Source organism: Macrotis lagotis, chromosome 1, assembly GCF_037893015.1.
Source record: "Macrotis lagotis isolate mMagLag1 chromosome 1, bilby.v1.9.chrom.fasta, whole genome shotgun sequence".
Lineage (NCBI taxonomy): Eukaryota > Metazoa > Chordata > Mammalia > Peramelemorphia > Peramelidae > Macrotis > Macrotis lagotis.
Window position 1 is genome coordinate 475,339,657 of NC_133658.1, and position 19,144 is coordinate 475,358,800.

Below are 19,144 nucleotides of genomic sequence, written 5' to 3' on the forward strand. Positions count from 1 at the left end.
ATTCATATCTGCTAGTTTGTTCTGAACCCAAGTATGTACGTATGTCATCTTGACCATGGAACTTGAAGTCACTAATGTTATCTAGGTGTTTTTAAAATATTTATTTTTGTTGGATGCCAGTATCATGTTAGCAATTTGTATTCTATCAGGACCCCAAATCACCCTTCACCAAGAAAATTTTTAAAAGATAGCAATAGAGCCATTCTGCTTTTCTCTACAGGCAATTCTCATTCCTTCCAGCCCAAGGAAAGTTTCTGTCCTTCCTTTGATCATCCTTTAACTTCCGATATTGCTTTTAAAAAACAAGTAAACTTTTTATTCCCTTCCCTTCTCAACTTCAACATTCCACACATTACGTTTATAGATCTGTGCCAGGTTCATATTTTGTTATCTGGTCTTGCTTTTATCTTCTGTACATTTCCTTTAAAGAAAGACCAGAAATTAAGAGATACATTGAACCTATGGGAAATAGGAGGTTAGATTCCCACAACCATCCAAATAGATTATTTTTTTTTTTTTTTTAGTTTTTACAAGGCAATGGGGTTAAGTGGCTTGCCCAAGGCCATGCAGCTAGGTAATTATTAAATGTCTGAGGCCAGATTTGAACTCAGGTACTCCTGACTCCAGGACTGGTGCTCTATCCACTGTGCCACCTAGCCATCCTACATATAATTCTTTATAACAAAATATTAATTTGAAAACATGCACTTTTCTTAATACAGTGACTATGAAATAATCACTAAAATGCAGAGGAGAGGAGAGAAAACTCAGAATATTATCAGTATTATTGGGTCAAAGTGCATATACATATACATATCCTCAGGATAGAATGAGGAAATGCAAGGGGCAGTTATGTCAGAAGGAATCCTAGAGTAAAGAAGGGAATTGAGCAACTTGCCTTTTTTATTTTACTTTTTGTTTCTATGGCTAAATTGTTGTGGTTGACTGGAAAAGCTGTCAAGATTGTGAGTATCTAAGAGCTTATTTACCCACAAACTGCCACTGTTCTATTTCCCATCATCATGCTCTTAAAAGATTATTTTAGCACTTTATGAGGTGGATTCATGAAGACTTTTATGAACTCTTTCCTCCTTTTGGGAATATAAACTTGCATTCATTGCTCTTTTCATTGTTTTCTTCTACTACACAGAGTTACAGATATGAACATTTGTCAACAGGAAAGTGAAAATGATGTTACTAATAACATCACTAATTGCTTGAAGTCCTGAAAGTTAAACCCATGAATGTTGAGAATTGACTGTAATTATATATGCATGTATGCATGCATACATTGGTGTATATACATATATGTGAACATATATAAATTCACAAGACAAAGACAACAGATAGAATTATGCTAATATAATATTATATCATAAGATACATTAGTAATAATATTTCTGCATCATTTGACTTCCCTGGTTCTTCTATACTGTTAAGATGTACAGTATTTGGTGAATTCTCAGTGTATACACATTGGTTCCTTCTGAGAAATCCCATTTTCTCTCCTCACTGGATTGCCTCTCCTCACTGGATTGCTTTCAGAATTTCATGTTCTGAGCATTTTCCATCCCTCCTGGACTAATTTCCTCTAAACATTTTATTTCTTAGGATCGTCCCTCCTGAAATATGAAAACTATTTCTGCTACAATTTAGTCACATTGGAATATGCCCAACATAAACTAACACAAATTCTAATATGAAATGAGCATTTTCCCCCAAGGTTCCTATCATTTCTACTCCATCAACCAGTTCTCTGAGTGAGAATCAGAATTAGAATAGAGTTTCTTCATGCTCTTTTTTTTCCTTTAAAAGATGAGACTATCTCTGGGGCAAGTTAAGGAACTATTAGCTCTGCTGCTCTTAAAAGAAAGATTACTCCTGCATATGTCTGGCTATTAGAAGTTGCCCATAACTTCTATGCTTATTTGCCATTCTTTTGATACAGGACCTGTCCACTTCCCAGCCCCCCCCCCCCCCCCCGGAAAAAAATCTACTCATTTATTTGTCAGTCTGTAGTATGCTTCAATCACAAAAAAAATCACTTACAATTCTCCTTCATTTGACCTCACCTCGATACCCTCTGTCAATGCTTTTGTTCCAAGATTTCCTCACATGAGTACACTTTCTAAATTTCCTATCCTTCCTTCCCCCTCCCATCTTCTTTTACAAATCTTTTCTTTCTTTTGAATAATGTATACCATCCAGAGTCATAGACTAATCCTAAGACTTATGAAATCATACTAGCCAAGGGTTCTTACCTTGTTTTTGTGTGTGTGTGTGTGTATGTGTGTGTGTGAAAAGAACTCTTTTGATATTTCTAGTGAAACCTTTGAACCACTTTTCAGAATCATTTTTAAATGCATAAGTAAGATACATATGATTCCAAAGGAAAACGATGACATAGACATCAACATATTGGAGCAAATGCAGTGTCATGAACTCAAGTTTAAGGAATTCTATGTTAGGGCATACAATTCTTATTTGCTGTGTAAATTCTGAGTTTATGTATAGATATATTTGAGGCCATAGGTTTTGCTACTAGCTTCTTTATTGGATTTTGCTTCTGTGATTGTGTGGATGTCTCCATTGCTAATTGTCTTCCTTCTTTGTGGGGTTTTTTTCTATAGTCTCTAATTTGGTAGATATATACATAAGTGCTTCATCATAGGAGGCAAACTGAATAAAATGGCACACTTGGAGTCAGCAAGATTTGAAATGGAATCCAAATTCAGAGAATGTTTATCTCAGCTTTTTCTTACCTTGAGATTACAATAGCCCCTACACCACAGGGCTGTTGGGAGGATCAGTGGAAATAATTTCATAAAATTTTTAGCATTCTGTTTGGCACACTTCACTTTTTCATTCTTTGAAATTTAGATATGTTGTGAAGAGAATCCTTTCTCTGGAGTAGATCAAGCTAGATGTCCTTTAAGGTATTTTTTGTTCTGGTGACAGAGGAGCATATTTTATATTGGTGTGAATTCTGCTTTGTTACTCTAACAGTTTACATAGAAAAGACAGAGTAATGTTTTTGACTTAACAATAACATCAAAAAAAGATATGGCAGCAGTTAGTTTTGTCATTGTCTTGATTCCAATTATAATCTGTTAAATAATTAGAATGGTCATTTTGGCTATTCCATTTTATGTGGATAGAAGTGGCCTTATTTGACATATGAGGGATAAAGACAGTAAGAAAATAATGCCAACACCTACTGACAGTGCACTGTCCTGTGGTGCCAGATTGTTTCCCAATGATTCAACATTTTTTAAAAAAGTCAGAATTGTTATTTTGAGCCTTTAATCTGTGTTTAATGGGGATTATACGAATTGATGTGAAAATCCTTACTCAGAAGAGACTAGCTAATGCTACACAAATGAGGAAGATATCCCTAGCCCTGGAGGATTTTCAGACAGATTTTGATTAGCTTTCAAAACTAAATATTCCAAAAATAAAGTTATAGCTTTTTCAGGTCCTTGAATATTAATCCATTTCATTTTACCAAGAAAATTGAAACTCAAAGAATTTCAAGGGACTTAATGAAAGACAACAGGAAGTAAATGAACAGGTCTTCTAACTTCCAGGACAAGGAAACTTCATTTTATCAGACTATATATAATACAGCATGGGTTATGGATCATTATTGTAAATTCTGAGTTTGATCCATGCCTCTTAAAATTTCTGAGCTGCAAACCTTTCAGTAAGTCCATAAATAAACTCGTTCTCTCTCTCTCTCTCTCTCTCTCTCTCTCTCTCTCTCTCTCTCTCTCTCTCTCTCCTCTCTCTTCATATATGTATTGTATGAATGTATGTACATGAAGTATAGGTGGAAGAGAGAGAAAGGTAGTTTTTACACCATTCAGACTGCATTTTTATCTTTCTATCTGAAAACCCTTTTTGAATTGAATGGAATTTTTGTATCTTAAAGTGGTTATAAAATTTTGAATTTGAGAATGATTTGACATTTTTGAGGAGATCACTTGCATTTAAATAGTCCAGGAAAATACCATATTTCCCCAAGTATAAGATGCACCTTAATTTGGGGGCCCAAAATTTGGAAAAAAAGTATATTACATAAAGTTATTGAACTCAAGGTTTATTCATCATGAAATTCAAGGACCTTCTGCTCATAGCTTTCAGACATCTTTTGGGCAAGTCTGGTGTGTGTACACAAGCTTAGTCCATTCTGTTTCATGAACCTGAAGCCCCAATTGTGTCCTCCTTTGAAATCAGTCACTTCTTTTTTATCAACAATTCTTCTTGCCTCATGCTGAACTATCTTTGTGGACACAGGAATTCCAATTGTCCTTTGCTCTTCAACTCCCTCTCTACATACATCAAGCCATTTTGCTGACTTGCCTCTCATGGCTGCCTTCTGCTGTGACATTTTCAGTAGGGTTTCTTCTTCCTGTAGCCCATCTCAGATTGTTTTCTCAGTTGCAGGAGGACCAAACTGATGATCAGAAGCATGATTTCCATTCACTTTTGCAAACTGGATCACTTTGAATTTGAATTTAGCATTGTAAGAATATCCTTTCTGAGCCACTTCTGGGCAGAATGTGGCAAAACATAACCTAATATACCAGGAAGAAATGCAAAACAATGAGGGCAAAGACAAGTGCGGAAAAAGCAGGAAATGCAATTAAAAAATCTAGAACCTCTGTATGATATGCTCCCAGTTTTTAGACCCCAATTTTTTCTGAAAAGGGTATGTCTTAAACAGGGGGAAATACGGCAACTGTACTGCTACTAGCTACTTTGCCCTAGTCCATAGTTGGTATCTCTACTTTTTCCAATCACTATTTTTTTTTAGATTTTTTTTGCAAGGCAAACGGGGTTAAGTGGCTTGCCCAAGGCCACACAGCTAGGTAATTATTAAGTATCTGAGACTGGATTTGAACCCAGGTACTCCTGACTCTGGTGCTTTATCCACTATGCCACCTAGCCTCCCCTCCAATCACTATTTTCATTGAACAAGAAGACTTTAGAAATGAAAAGGACTGGAGTACCTTGAATTCCAGTATTGCATGGTGACTATTAGGCAATTAGTCACACCTCATTGTGACCTAATACAAGGACAAATCTTTGGGAAACATACTGACTAGTTACCATATTAGGGGAAACTTTCTTACTGAGAATTCCCAGCCCTTTACCAAGAAGAGTTGTTGAAAAGAGTTTAAAGTCCATTGGTTCCCCCTGCTCCAGTTCTTCTATATTTTATCTGTAATGGGGGTGGCCTCAGAATCAAGGCTCCAGCAGAATCAAACTAGGGAGACTTCCAGCAGTCCAAGGCCTAGCATTTCTTTTCTTTATGAAAGAATGCTAAAAATGTAAGTTGTTTGAAGGTGAGAGTGATATTGTAAGTAGAGGCAACCACCTTAATATGATTTGAGAATGAAACTGTGCTCTAACCATCTTTGAAGAGTAATGGAACAGAATCCTTCACTTCAGACCCCAAGATTATAATATTCCTTCTCCTTTTGGGCTTCAGAAACCCAGAGGCCTTTCCTTCTGGCCTGTTTAATAGAACAGAGAAAGTCTGTTTACTTTTTTTCAATTAAATGCTTGCCTTTTGAATAAATAAATAAATAATAGACGAACAGTTGAACAAAAAAGTAAATAAATGAAATTATAAATAAATTGTGTTTACAAAAAAGGTCCTTGTTTTTCAGGGTATTTTCTTTCGGAAATGCAATTTAGGAGGAGGATAGGGAGGAGGAGATTTAAGACTAAGGTAGGCTTCAAAAAAATTTTTTTTATTTAAGGCAATGGGGTTAAAGTGACTTGCCCAAGGTTTGAAGCTGGATTTGAACTCAGGTCCTCCTGACTCCAGGGCCGGTGCTCTATCCACTGTGCCATCTAGCTGACCCGAGACTAAGGTGTTTTGTCAGAGTTCTGTCTCAGACTGCAGCTGTAGAATGCAGAGAAAAAGAATTATAGATCCCTGATTACTTCTCAGAGCAGTTAAGGAACTGTTTACTGGGTGACCCATCTAGCTGATGCATCAGCGGTTGGAGTTGGGGGAAGGGGGTGGCAAATAGAAATGGTTGAACAGTCCAACTCATAATCTACTTGACTCCACCCCTGGAACATAAGTAAATGCACAAAGGAGCTCCAATTTCTCAAGTTTAGGGAACTCTCAACATTATCTCTATGATCTCTTAACCTCTTATCATTGCATTTTTCTTATATATTACAATGTCATTCAAGCACATGGAAATTAATTTGAGATGACAATCTTTGATTTTGAACTGACTTCCCAGACCTAAATCCAGTAGAGATAGTGTAGTTAACATAGTATTTTAAATGCAGTTTATACAGGTGTTCCAAAAGCCTTAGTGAAGTTTAATTGTTTAAGCTATTCTTATACTATTAAAGTTTAGAACCTGAGATTTTTAGTGTACTCTGCAGGATTTTAAAGTTTACCAAGCCCTTTATGTAAATTATTTTATGTGGTCCTCACAAGTCTTGAAGAAATGTAGAGTGACTTGCCTAGGGTCACTCAGCTAGTAATCAGAGGCAGAATTCAAGCTCAATTTTTCTTGACTGTGGCTCCACTATTATATATCTATTATTATATGCTGGGTTTCCTAGAGCTATTATAGTGTATGTAAAACTGAGGAAAAAAAGTTTCTTTTCATTGTTTACTGTGCCATCAAAATTAATGGGAACAAGTGTGTGAAAAAATAATATTCTGTCATTGAACATACTCTGCCATGAAATAAAAAATAAAAATAGAAGTAATTTAAAACCCTATCCTTGACCTACCCCTCCAGACAGAAAATGAAGAACTCCAAAGGGAACATTCAGTAAAAATGGAAAGACCTAAGGTAAGATAATTACCCATATAAATTTGTCCAATCTAAGAGTTAGAATTTCATCATCCATTTGGATGGTGTTCAGTAAGTGTGATCTCTCCTTCCTCTCCCCTTTCCCCTCACCTTTCTATGTGTACTTTGAGGCACTTGTTTGTCTGTCATCTTTGGAATACCTTGATGGTGACTTTGAATAGAAAAATGATGCCAGTTTCAAGAGATGAAAATGTTAGGTTTAATGAGTTAATTATTCATCATATATTTATTGGAAACTTCCCCTTTCTACTTTTCCAGATGCTCTGGAACCTAGGGTTCATCTTTCTTCTTTATGTATAGATGTTTTCCTTGCATTTTTTTTAGGTTTTTGCAAGGCAAATGGGGTTAAGTGGCTTGCCCAAGGCCACACAGCTAGGTAATTATTAAGTGTCTAAGACCGGATTTGAATTCAGGTACTCCTGACTCCAGGGCCGGTGCTCTATCCACTGAGCCACCTAGCTGCCCCAAAGTTTTTTCCTTGCATTTCTTACATAAATGTGTCCTTACTTTCCTAGTGAAAGAAATGTTTTCCTAGTTTTCTGCAACACTGGAGGAAATGTCCCAATAAAAGCTTCCTTGATCTTCTTCAGGCATCTATTGACATTTCTGCCAACAGTTTTAATTATGCCGATTAATAAAGCCTCCAAGTTCTTTTCCTGGACAACAGGGAACAGTGAGCAACTGGGGACTGTGGAAGAAATAAAGAATTTCACTAGAAGAACTTCTGATATTAGAAAATAGAAAGCCTCAGTATTTATTAATCAATGCAATAATTCCTTCCATGTTAAAATACCTCCACAAAAGACTTTCTTCAGTGGTGTTTAGTAGTTTGGAGGTGATCTTAAGTTCTCAAATACTGTGAATGTCAGCTGAGTACACCTTCTGTTAGGTTTTATCAGACTGGAGAGCTTTGAGTATAGTCCTGGCAGCAGACAAAGGCTGCTTTCTAAGACCAGCCTGGCTAAGTCCAAAAAGGTCCATCACCAATAAACTGAAGACTTGGAGATGAATTTTTGAAAAATAATTTTCATCATTTTTCTCAACTCATAAATATTTACTTTTCTTTTAAGGCAGCTTAAGTCGGTGAAGTGGAGAGAGTGCTGAGCCTTAGACTCAGAAAGACATGAGTTCAAATTTGACCTCAGATGCTTCCTACCCATGTGACACTGAGCAAGTCACTTAACTTCTGTTTGCTTCAGTTTGTTTAACCCTAAAACGGGGAATTATAACAACATCTACCTCACTAGGTTTTTGTAAAACTCAAATGAGGTATTACTGTAAAAAAAGTGCTGAACACATTACCCAACACATAATAATTTACCTTTTACTTTCCTTTTTTTGGGGGGGGGGAGGGAGGGCATTCTTCTCTTCTCACAATTAAACAACATAATACTATTAAATAAATAGATAGCTAACTAACTAAAAAAAACCCCTTTTAACTAACATGCATAGTTAAGAAAAGCATATTCTCTTGGAAATTGAGAGGATATCCATCAACTTGGGAATGGTTGAACAAATTGTGGTATATGAATGTGATGTAGTATTATTGTTCTGTAAGAAATCATGATCAGGTGGATTTCAGAAAAGCCTGGAAAGACATGAGGTGATGCTGAGTGAAATGAGCAGAACCAGGGCATCACAGCAACATTCCATGATTATCAACTATGATAGACTTAGTTCCTCTCAGCAGTTCAATGAGCAAAGCCAATTCTAAAAGACGTCTAATGGAAAATGTCCTTCATATCCAGAGAAAGAACTATGGAGTCAGAATGCAGAGCATATTATTTTCACTTTTTAAAACTTGTTTTATGATTTTTTTTCTCATGATTCTTTTCCCTTTTGTGCTGATTCTTCTTTCATACATGACTAATGTGGAAATATTTTTAACATGATTGTATCATATTACTTGTAGTCAAAAGAAGAGGGAAGGAAAGAAGGGAATCAAAAATGTAGAGCTTAGAATCTTACAAAAAAAAGAATGTTGAATGACAAAATAAAATATAAATTAAATAAAATAAAATTACCGAATTGATTACATCCAAAAAATGTCTGACTCATTTTGAATTTTGAATTCAACACCTTTGTCAGGATATGAGTGGCATACTTCATTACTAGATCTCCGGAATCATGGTTCGTAGATTTCTTTAGTTTTTTTTTTTTTTTAACATTTTCTTTAAAATGTGATTGTCATTTTATTTTACTCTGCATTAGCTCATAATTTGGTTGTTGAGTGGTTTCAGTTTTTGTCCAAGTCTTTGTGAATACATTTGGGTTTTCCTGGCAAAGATACTGGAGTGGATTGTCATTTCCTTCTCAGGCTCATTTTTCAAATGAGGAATCTTAGGCAAACAAAATTAAGTTATTTGCCCAGGGTCACCACCCAGTCAGTAAGTGTCTGAGGTCAGATTTAAACTTAGTAAGATGAGTCTTCCTCATTCCAGACCTGGTGCTCTAACTACAATATCACATACCTACTCACTTAAATTATAGCGATCTGTTCAGTTTTCTCCTAAGTTGTATATCTTATCATTTTTGTGACATAATAATATTCAATAAACATATATCATAATTTATTTAGGCCTTTCCTCATAGGCATACATCTAATTTCTACAAAAAGATATGTGTCTTTTCCCTCTTTTATTTCTTTTGAGTATAATACATACACACAGACATCTGTATAGCAGACAATTCTGGTCATTAGAGTATTGAACTTGGAGTCAGGAAGTAGTGGGTACAAATACAGCTTCAGACACTTACCATCTATATGAATGAACAATTTTGTGTACCTCATTTCACTTATCTGTAAATAATAAATCCTATATTTTAAACTTCCTTTCAAGATAAAATTAGATAAATTAAAGTGCTTTGAAAACATTAAAGCATCATCTAATTATAATCATTATTAGAAAATATCCTCAATGATATAGATATGAGCTCAAGGATATGAACAGATTAATAACTTTTTGGTCATGGTCCTAACTATTTTACAATGGTCCAATCCAAGGCTTGACAGATAGCTCATTAATATTCCTGTTTTCCTGCAGGTTACATCTCCCCTCTTTTGTAACCTTAACTAATTTGATACATTTTTAAATATATATATATATTTAATTTTTATTTTGTATTTTATTCAATTACATGTATTTTATTTAAATACATATTTAATTTTTAATTATTTAGATGATTTATTTAGTTAGTTCTTGATAGCTTGATTGTTAATAGTTTTTTTCCTCACCAGGTTGCTGATAACTTGAAATTTTTCTGAAAACTGCCTGTTCATATCTTTTAACCATTTATCTGTAGGGAAATGACTATTTTACTTTTTCTAATAAATTTGAACCAGAGGGGAAACCATATGGAAAAGTGGATAGAGCACCAGCCGTGGAGTCAGGAGGAGCTAAGTTCAAATCTGACCTGAGATACTTGATATTTACTTGTGTGAACTTGAGCAAATCACTTAACCCCATCGCCTCACCAAAAAAAAATAAGATAAAAATAAATGTGAATCAGTTCCTTTCATGCTTTTTGCATGTATCTTCATTGAGGGAACTTAATATGAATATTTTTCCCAGTTACTTGTTTCTCTTCTAATCTTAGCTTCATTAGTTATGTATATCTAAATGTTTTTTTAGGTTTTTTGCAAGGCAAATGGGGTAAAATGGCATACCCAAGGCCATACAGCTAGGTAATTATTAAGTTTCTGAGGCTGGATTTGAACTCAGGTTCAAATCCAGGGCCAGTGCTATTTAAAATTTATATATTCATAATTATTCTGTTGATCTTATTTGATTTCCTCTGTTCCATGTATGGTCATGAACTCATTTTTATGCATAGATCAAAAAGGTATTTTTTCTTGGTCTTCTAATTTCTTTATTATGTGACATTTTATGTCTTTCATGTATTCATTTGCAGCTTATCTTGAATATAGGGTGAAATACTGGTTTGTACATAGTTTCTAACAGAATACTTTCAAGTTTTTAGTATTTGTGTCTTTGGGTTTATTTAATATTATGTCATTAACTTCTGATGTTATGTACCTAAACTGATCAATGATCAAATTCTCTGTTACTTAACTAGTACTAAATTATTTTGATGATTATCGCTTTAAGGTAAACTTTGAAATCGGCACTGCTGGGCCTTCTTTCCATTTTTTTTTTGGTCTTATTTCCTTTCAGATTCTTGTCAATTTATTATTATAGATGAATTTTGTTGCTGTTGTTGTCCATAACCATAGAAAATAGTTCATTGGTAGTTTGTTACTACAATAAATAAGTAAATGAATTTGGGAACTGACATTTTTATTATATTGACATATATTGACAATGAGCAATTAATGTCTTTCTAGTTATTTAGATTTGACCTTATGTAAAGAGCATTTTTTTTTAGTTGGACTCAAATAGTCTTGGATGTTTCTTGGTGGGTAATCTCCCAAATATTTTATATTCTACAGTTATTTTGAATGGAATTTCTCTTCAATTTCTTCCTACTTGGTTTTAATGGTAACAAATACTAGTGTTAATGAATTTATTTCATAAACTGCAACTTTATTGAATTTACTACTTTAATTTTTGCCTGTTTAAGGTTCTTTAAGAAAATTATTGTATCTCTTACAAAAAAGTAATTTTTTTCTCTTTGTTTATGTTTATTCCCTTCATTTCTCTTTTTCAATTTAATTTCAATTTCAATATTTATATCACTATGCTAAATTTTGCTGTTATTAATAGGTATCCTTACAATAAAGGAAAAAAATTTCTTAATTTTTTTCATTTTATACTATATTTGTTACTGGTTTTTAGATACATAGCATTGACTATATTCAGGAAAAGTTAATTTATTCCAATACTTTCTGGTGTTGTTAATAAAGATGAACTTAAAATCTTTTTTCCATACACCTTTTCAGATATTTAGTCTCATAGCTTCTTTCTTGTTTCTCTTTTAGTTAGATTTGCTAAATGTGAAAAGGGTTCCCCTACTATTAGGGTCTTACTATTTGCCCTTGCTGCTCTATTAATTTTTCTTTATATATTAAGATGCTTTGCTATTTGATTCATTTATACTGACTATTGATATTGAGTCATTATCTACATGTCTTTAAGGATAAAGCAATTTCCCTACTTATCTCTTTTTGTCTTGTCCTTTTACTTTTTTCCCCATTGCCATATAAGAAAGAATGTCAAAAGTGTCAGTGTAAAATCACAATTATCCCAAATTCAAAGTTGAACCTTACCAAAGTTTTGTAACTTCCCAAAAAAAGTAAAATGAAAAGCAAAGAAAAGTGGTTTTCTATCTTAGCTGGAAACCCAGTCCATACAAAGCTTTCCAAACTACATGAAACTCTTACCAGAGGCATACAAGCCCTTGTTTTTTAATAGGTACTATCTCTTCACTCTCAGAGAAAATTGTCCTGGGATACTCTTTGATAATTCCCTCATTTAAGGCTATTCAAATGGGATCTGGACATAACTTTCTAATTATAATCATCCAGGGTTTCTGTGCTATAGGAAATCAATCCATTTGAAGGTCTAGTCAAAATTCCCCTGGATCCTTATTCCAAAAGGGTCTTGAAAATTTCCCCTAATGGATGCCTGGCCCTTCAAAGGCAGTCCAAATGGAATTGCAAACTAAACCCAGTAAGACAAGTAGACTCAATTAGAGTCTAAAATGGAAGTGAAGAATCTGGAGTATTCTCAGATGTAATTTCCACCATCTTTCCAATGATAATACACTTATTTTGGCCATGAAGAGGGAAAAACCCATCCAGTCTCTATGACTGTCTTTTTGCCTCTCTCTAGTAGTGGTTGCTGAGTGAGGAAAAAAGATTTCATAGGGTTGTAAAAATCACTGTTTTTAGGGCATATGAAGGTAATACCTCTTGGTAATCTAATTGTTAAGAGTTGGAGGTGGTGACCAATAGTTTGCTTATGAACAAATAGAGAAAGTGAAATACATTTCTTCTGTTACTCTTGCTTAAAATGAAGTAGGAAGATGTATAAGAAACAAGCTGCAGCAAAATGAAAGAATGTGCTTCTGTCTCAAGAAACCATTCATGAATCCAAGTGGGAGAGACTGGGTACATACATAGGTTTCCCATCCATCAAGTATGCTCCCCTCATGATATATATACATATATATATATATATATATATATATATATATATATATATATATATATATACAGAGCTATATTAATGCAGTCAAAATTAGAATAAAAAAAAGAAACTGGGAAAATTTTCAGGGACAAACTTCACTGATAAATGTCTCATTTTTTCAATTAAATAGGGATTTGGGTCACATTTATAAAATTAAAAGTCATTACACAATTGATAAATAGTCAAAGTATATGAACAGAAAGTTGCCAGAAAAAGAAATCAAAGCCATCTGAAGTCACACGAAAACACTCTAAATCACTATTTATGTCCTTCATGTATTTATTTGCAGCTTATCTTGTATATAGGGTGAAATACTGATTTGTACCTAGTTTCTGACAGAATACTTTCAAGGTTTTTTAATACAGTGAATACTTTATTTTAATATTGGTGTCTTTGGGTTTATTGAATATTATGCCATTAACTTCTGATGTTATGTACCTAATCTGACAGAATACTTTTTTAAGTTTTTGTGATACCACTTCACACTTTAGAATGGCTCAAAGGAAAGTTACAAATGCTGAAGGAGATGCAGAAAGTTTGGGATATTAATGCACTATTGGTAGAGTTGTGAACTAGTCCAACCATTCTGGAGAACAAATGAAAAGGGTTAAAAAAACTATGCAATATCCATTGACCAACCAATAATACTACTAGATATGTATTCCAAAGAAGTCAAAGTAAAGGCAAAAGGACTTATTTGTATAAAGATATTTATGGCAGCTCTTTGTATGATGGCAAAGAATTAGAAAGTGAGGGGATACCCATCAATTGGGAAATTGCTGAACAGGTTGTAGTATACGACGGCAATGGAGTAATATTTAGATTTAAGAAAGGACAAGCAGAATGATTTCAGAAAAATCCTGGGAAGACATATGAACTCATCAAAAGTGAAGTAAGCAAAACATTGAACACAGTAATAGCAATATTGTAAAGATAATCAACTGTAAAAGATTTATCTACTCTGATGAAGAAAATGATCCAAGACAATTTTAAAGGATTTATGATGAAAAATACTATCCATCTCAAGAGTGGAGGATACTTTTCTTACTTTATTTTTTGGGGGGAGGTTCTTTACATATGTATTTTCTTTTGTAACATAGTTTATATGAAAATATATCTTGTTTGACTTCACATGTATAATCAATATCATATTCTTTGTCTTCTTGAGTGGGAGAGGGATGAGAAGGAGGATAAAAATTGGAACTCAAAATTTTAAAATGTATGTTAAATATTTTTACTTGTAATGGAAAATATTTAATGACATAAAATTGTTTTAAAAAAGATCACATAAATAGTGGAAAAGAGCTCTCCTACCCTCCTCATCAAAACATTTTGGATTTAACATCTAAACACTTTGATAGAAAAAGAGGATGGAAAGGAGACTGAAAAAAACACTTAACTGTCTTCGAATATTCCAAAGAGGAGTTCTTTTAGTCTTAGCATTTATACCCATAGTTCTCCTTGATGGAGAGATGGCAGTGGAAGCATCTATAGAATGCTAGCAACCCAGCCAGTTGCCTCCTACTCTCTAGTCCCCAACATCAACCCCCATTCCATCTCTTCTCTCTCCTATGTTTAATTTCCTTTACATCCTCAAACATCAGAAAAAATGAAAATGAAAACTACCTATGCTGCCACAAGTTCTTAATTTGTGTACTAAAGTCACCTTGCTGACACCTGCTTTGCTTCTCAAGATGATTATTTTTTAGGAGTGAAAATTATATTATCTCTTTAAGACTTAATAGAGTTTCTTCCTTCTATAGATCATACACCAAAAGATTACATTTCTATGTGCTTAATTTCACACATTTTCATATAATATAATCTTCTCTGTCCAAGAAGCACTACAAATTATATTTGCATTCAAAATACCAGGTGTTAGCAATGAAATTTCTTGATGTAATATTAAATTGTGGCCTGGGTTTAACTAAATCCTAGGCCAATATCTTGAATTGATCAGATAAGTGGAAACTAATTAAGGCAGTTTGGTGACGAAGAGGATAGAATTCTGGACCTGAGTTCAAAATTAGCTTCATATACCCATTAGCTATATCATCCTGGGTAACTTCTTCTGGGAAATGTAAGTAATAATAGCACCTGCCCCACAGGGTTGCTTTGAGAATAAATTGAGATATTATTTATAAAACACTTTGCAAACCTGGCACTAGAATATATAAATTATAGCTACTTAAGCAGTCTATTGTAACAAAACTAGCCACCCACAAAACTGTTGTGTACCTAGTAACTTCTAAGACAAGAGGTCAAAATTATCTCTCAAAATTTATAACCTTTGTGACTTGAAGTATTTAAACTTTTCTGGTGATTTAATACTTCCTTTAGATCAAGACCTAGATCCTAGAAAATGATAAAAACAAATAAACGAGCAAACAAAAATCTCTCCATTAGAAAAACAGGTCAATATCCAATAGTAAGAGGAAGCATTATTCCTTGGTATATTTGGTCGAGTAGCCTGGCATAAGTCAGAGATGTCAACCATTTGTGACTCAGAATGCTCCAGAATCAATTTAAAACATAATTGGAAAATATTTATCAAAATTAATAAAAAATACAATAAAATATAGATAACATTGCATTTTAAAACTGTCAATATGCTACTTTCAGGAATTCTTTGTATTTGGATTAAAATACCAGTAGTTTAGTTGATCAAACACTCACTTGGAATAAGGACCAATTTACATTTGAACTTCTCTGACACCTATAAACTATATGAGAACATGCAAGCCACTGGACCAATCAAAAGCCTTCAGAACCTGTCCACTTTGAGTATTCTTATACCTTAGTCTCATCTGCATATCCCATGATGTGATGATATTGACTCCTTTTTGGCTATTTCTCACACTATACCCTCCATCACCAAACTTCAAGTATTTTCAGTGTTTTTTTCCTTATGTCTGGAACACTCTTGTTTCTCATCTCTAACTCTTGACTTCTCTGAATGCATTTAAATTCCTATATTTATGTATGTGTTTGTTGTTTGTACATAGTTGTTTATATATTATCTGCCATATTAGACTGAGCTATTTTCTTTTTTCATTTCTTCCTTTCTTCTCCCTTCCTTCCTTTTTTCCATTTTTTTTTATCATGTATGGCATATGCTAGTTGACTGATTAGAACTTAGTTTTCTCATGTGTAATTTGATATATCACTCTACAATGCTGGAAAAAATAGGAAATAAATATCAAGAGAATACTATTTTATGTAAACAAATCATAATGAATCCAATCCAGAAGGTTCATTATTAACATGTTCTAGTCTCATTTACTGTCCCAGAATGAAAATTCTTCTTAAAAGGTGATCTTTTACAAATCTACCCAGAGAGTCTGGGCTTTGTCTTCAAATAGGAGGCTTGTCACACCTGGGCAATTTTTATATCTATTCTGCATAATCCCCAGGTATAACCCCCTTCTTTCCTTTTATTGTGTTACCCCCACCCCTGCCATTGCTAATATCTTCCCATTCCTCTCTTTGCTGCCCTTAGATAAGGCTCACTAATTCCTGCTGCTGCTTTTCTCCCAACCCTTTCTACTGTATAAACAATCCTCTTCCTTCAATGAAGCAACATTTCTTTTTGTACTCACTGACTATTCTTGCTTTCTGTCCTTCTTGTCCTGTTTTCAATATTAGACTACCTATTGTAGTTTGAGTACCACTGATGTTGATTATACAATAGAAAAGTCCAAGAATTTCTCTTCTTCTCTAGGAGCAGGGAGAGGGAAATCAAATAAAGAGTAATACTTCCATTAAAAATTTGTGATTGTGTAGGTACGATCTCAGCATACTTTAATAGATTGCCTTTGAGAGAGGCAGTGACTGAAAAAAATGCAATACATTGGAGACAAGCCTCTTCAAACGTAGCTAGATTGGTATTCAGATAACAGACAAAATGATTATTTTTTAAATGTTGCCAACTTGTTAGGAACTTCTAGAAAGACAACTCATTCAAGAACACAGTGTATCCTACAAGTCACAATGAAACAACAGAGGAGAGGTCTTTAGAATACAAGACAATTTAAAAACAAAATTGACAGTGATCACAAGATAAAGATGTCAAAAAGTATAATTAGTCAATGTAATAAAAATATCAATGTTTTCTTAAGTAATTTGTAGATTCTATGTTATACAAATAGAAATAATAATGGGTTATTCTGAACATCAGTTTTCTCATTTGCAAAGTTTTGATAAATAAGATCAATTTCATCTATTATACTATTAAAACAGTTATATTTGTATAGTGACTTGAAATTTGTAGGCTGTTCAACATATATTATTTCAATTGATCCCCATATAGCTCCTGGGAGGTAGACTGTGGGGGTATTGTTCTTTTTCTGAAGGTGGAGAAATTGAAGCTGAGAGATGCTGGGCAATTTGTCCCTATATAGTAACATTGGCAGCATTTTGACTTGGGTCTTATAGAGTTCCAGGTATATGACTCTATCCTCAGACCATGCTGTCATTCCTATTATCCAACTTCATAGAAGTACATTTTAATCAGTTTGTATGGAAGCTAGGAAGTGCATCTGATAAAACATTATGTCCAGAGTTAGGAAGACCTGAGTTCAATTAGTTAGAATCTTATTAGCTATGTGACCTTGGGCAAGTCATGTAATCTTTGTTTGCCTCAGTTTCCTCAATGATAAAATAAGAATAAGGGCACCTAACTCTTAGAGTTCTTGTGAAGATAAAATGAGATAATATTTATAAAATTCTTAGCATAGTGCCTACACTATATAAATTCTAGCTACAAGAATAAATTGGAGGACAGCTAGGTGGTGCAGTGGAGAGAGCACCAGCCCTGGAGTCAGGAGGATCTGAGTTCAAATCTGACCTCAAACACTTAATAATTGCCTAGGTATGTGACCTTGGGCAAATCACTTAACCCCATTGTCTTAAATAAAAAAAAACAAATTGGAAAGAATAATAAGAACAAAAAAAAATAAAACTGATGGAGATGACATTGTCCTGCCAGATCTCAAATTATAATATAAAGCAATAATTATCAGAATTATCTGATACCATATAACATTAGGGAAAAACTGAATGCATAAGAAGAGAAAATCCACAGCTAGCACAAAACATAGTAATTTGGAGTTCTAATAAATTGAATATTATTAATCAATTAGAGAGTTTGATGAAAATTGTGAAAATATGGCAAAAATAACATTTAGTTCCATATCTTACATTATATGTGACAAAAATTCTAGATTAATTAAAAAAAACAAGAAAACTTGAAGAAAAATGACACATGCTGATAGTAGAAAAGATAAAATTTTTAATTTTCAGGAAAAAATTATTGAAACTGAAGTCTAGATTAGACCAGTAAATCAAAAGAATATTGTAGAGTTAATTTAATTTGCATGCCCCATTCTCAAATGTAACCTTATGGAAAAATTACCCTATGTTTGAATCACCTCCTAAAATCTAACTCAAGCCCCAGTTGTTGAGGAACTTTTACCAGGCAGTGAGAGGACCTTTTGATTGAAACAGAAGTCAGACTATCAAACACAATAGCAAATAAAGTGACAAGAGAAGATACCTGCCTTCTACAAATAGGATGCACTCTCTCATAGGTTGCTACCTCTCCACCCACCAACAGAAGCAAGACCTCATATTTAGAGGTCATATGAGCTTCAATGGAACACAAGCTAGACACATGCATAGAGAAGAGAAGTGATTAGAAAACATCTCCCTGATAAAAATTAACTTAAAAATGAAGCAGTTAAAAAAAATAGGAAAAGTGCCTCCAGGTTTATAGTATGTTTACTTTACCATTGTATGGTATAGAATCTAAATTAATTTTCACAATTATCTAACTTGAGGTTATAAATTTCTTGTAATTTTTCTCTCTCCTTTTATGGGGATCTTGTTCCCTGAAAATCCATTTTCAGTGAATCCTCCCAAGGAAACTGGAGTATTATATAAGCTAGGCTACAAAGCTCATTTTACTCTTTGGGGTTCACCTGCAAATAAATCCAAGCAGGGGGGAAAAAACCTAAGAAATTAGGTCAAAATCATTTTCCTCCTCCTTCTACCATTATTCATGTCATTATTATGTCTATCTTTCAGCACTAGCCAAAATCAATCAATTAAAAAAAAAGCATTCACAAAACAATCATAAAAAAC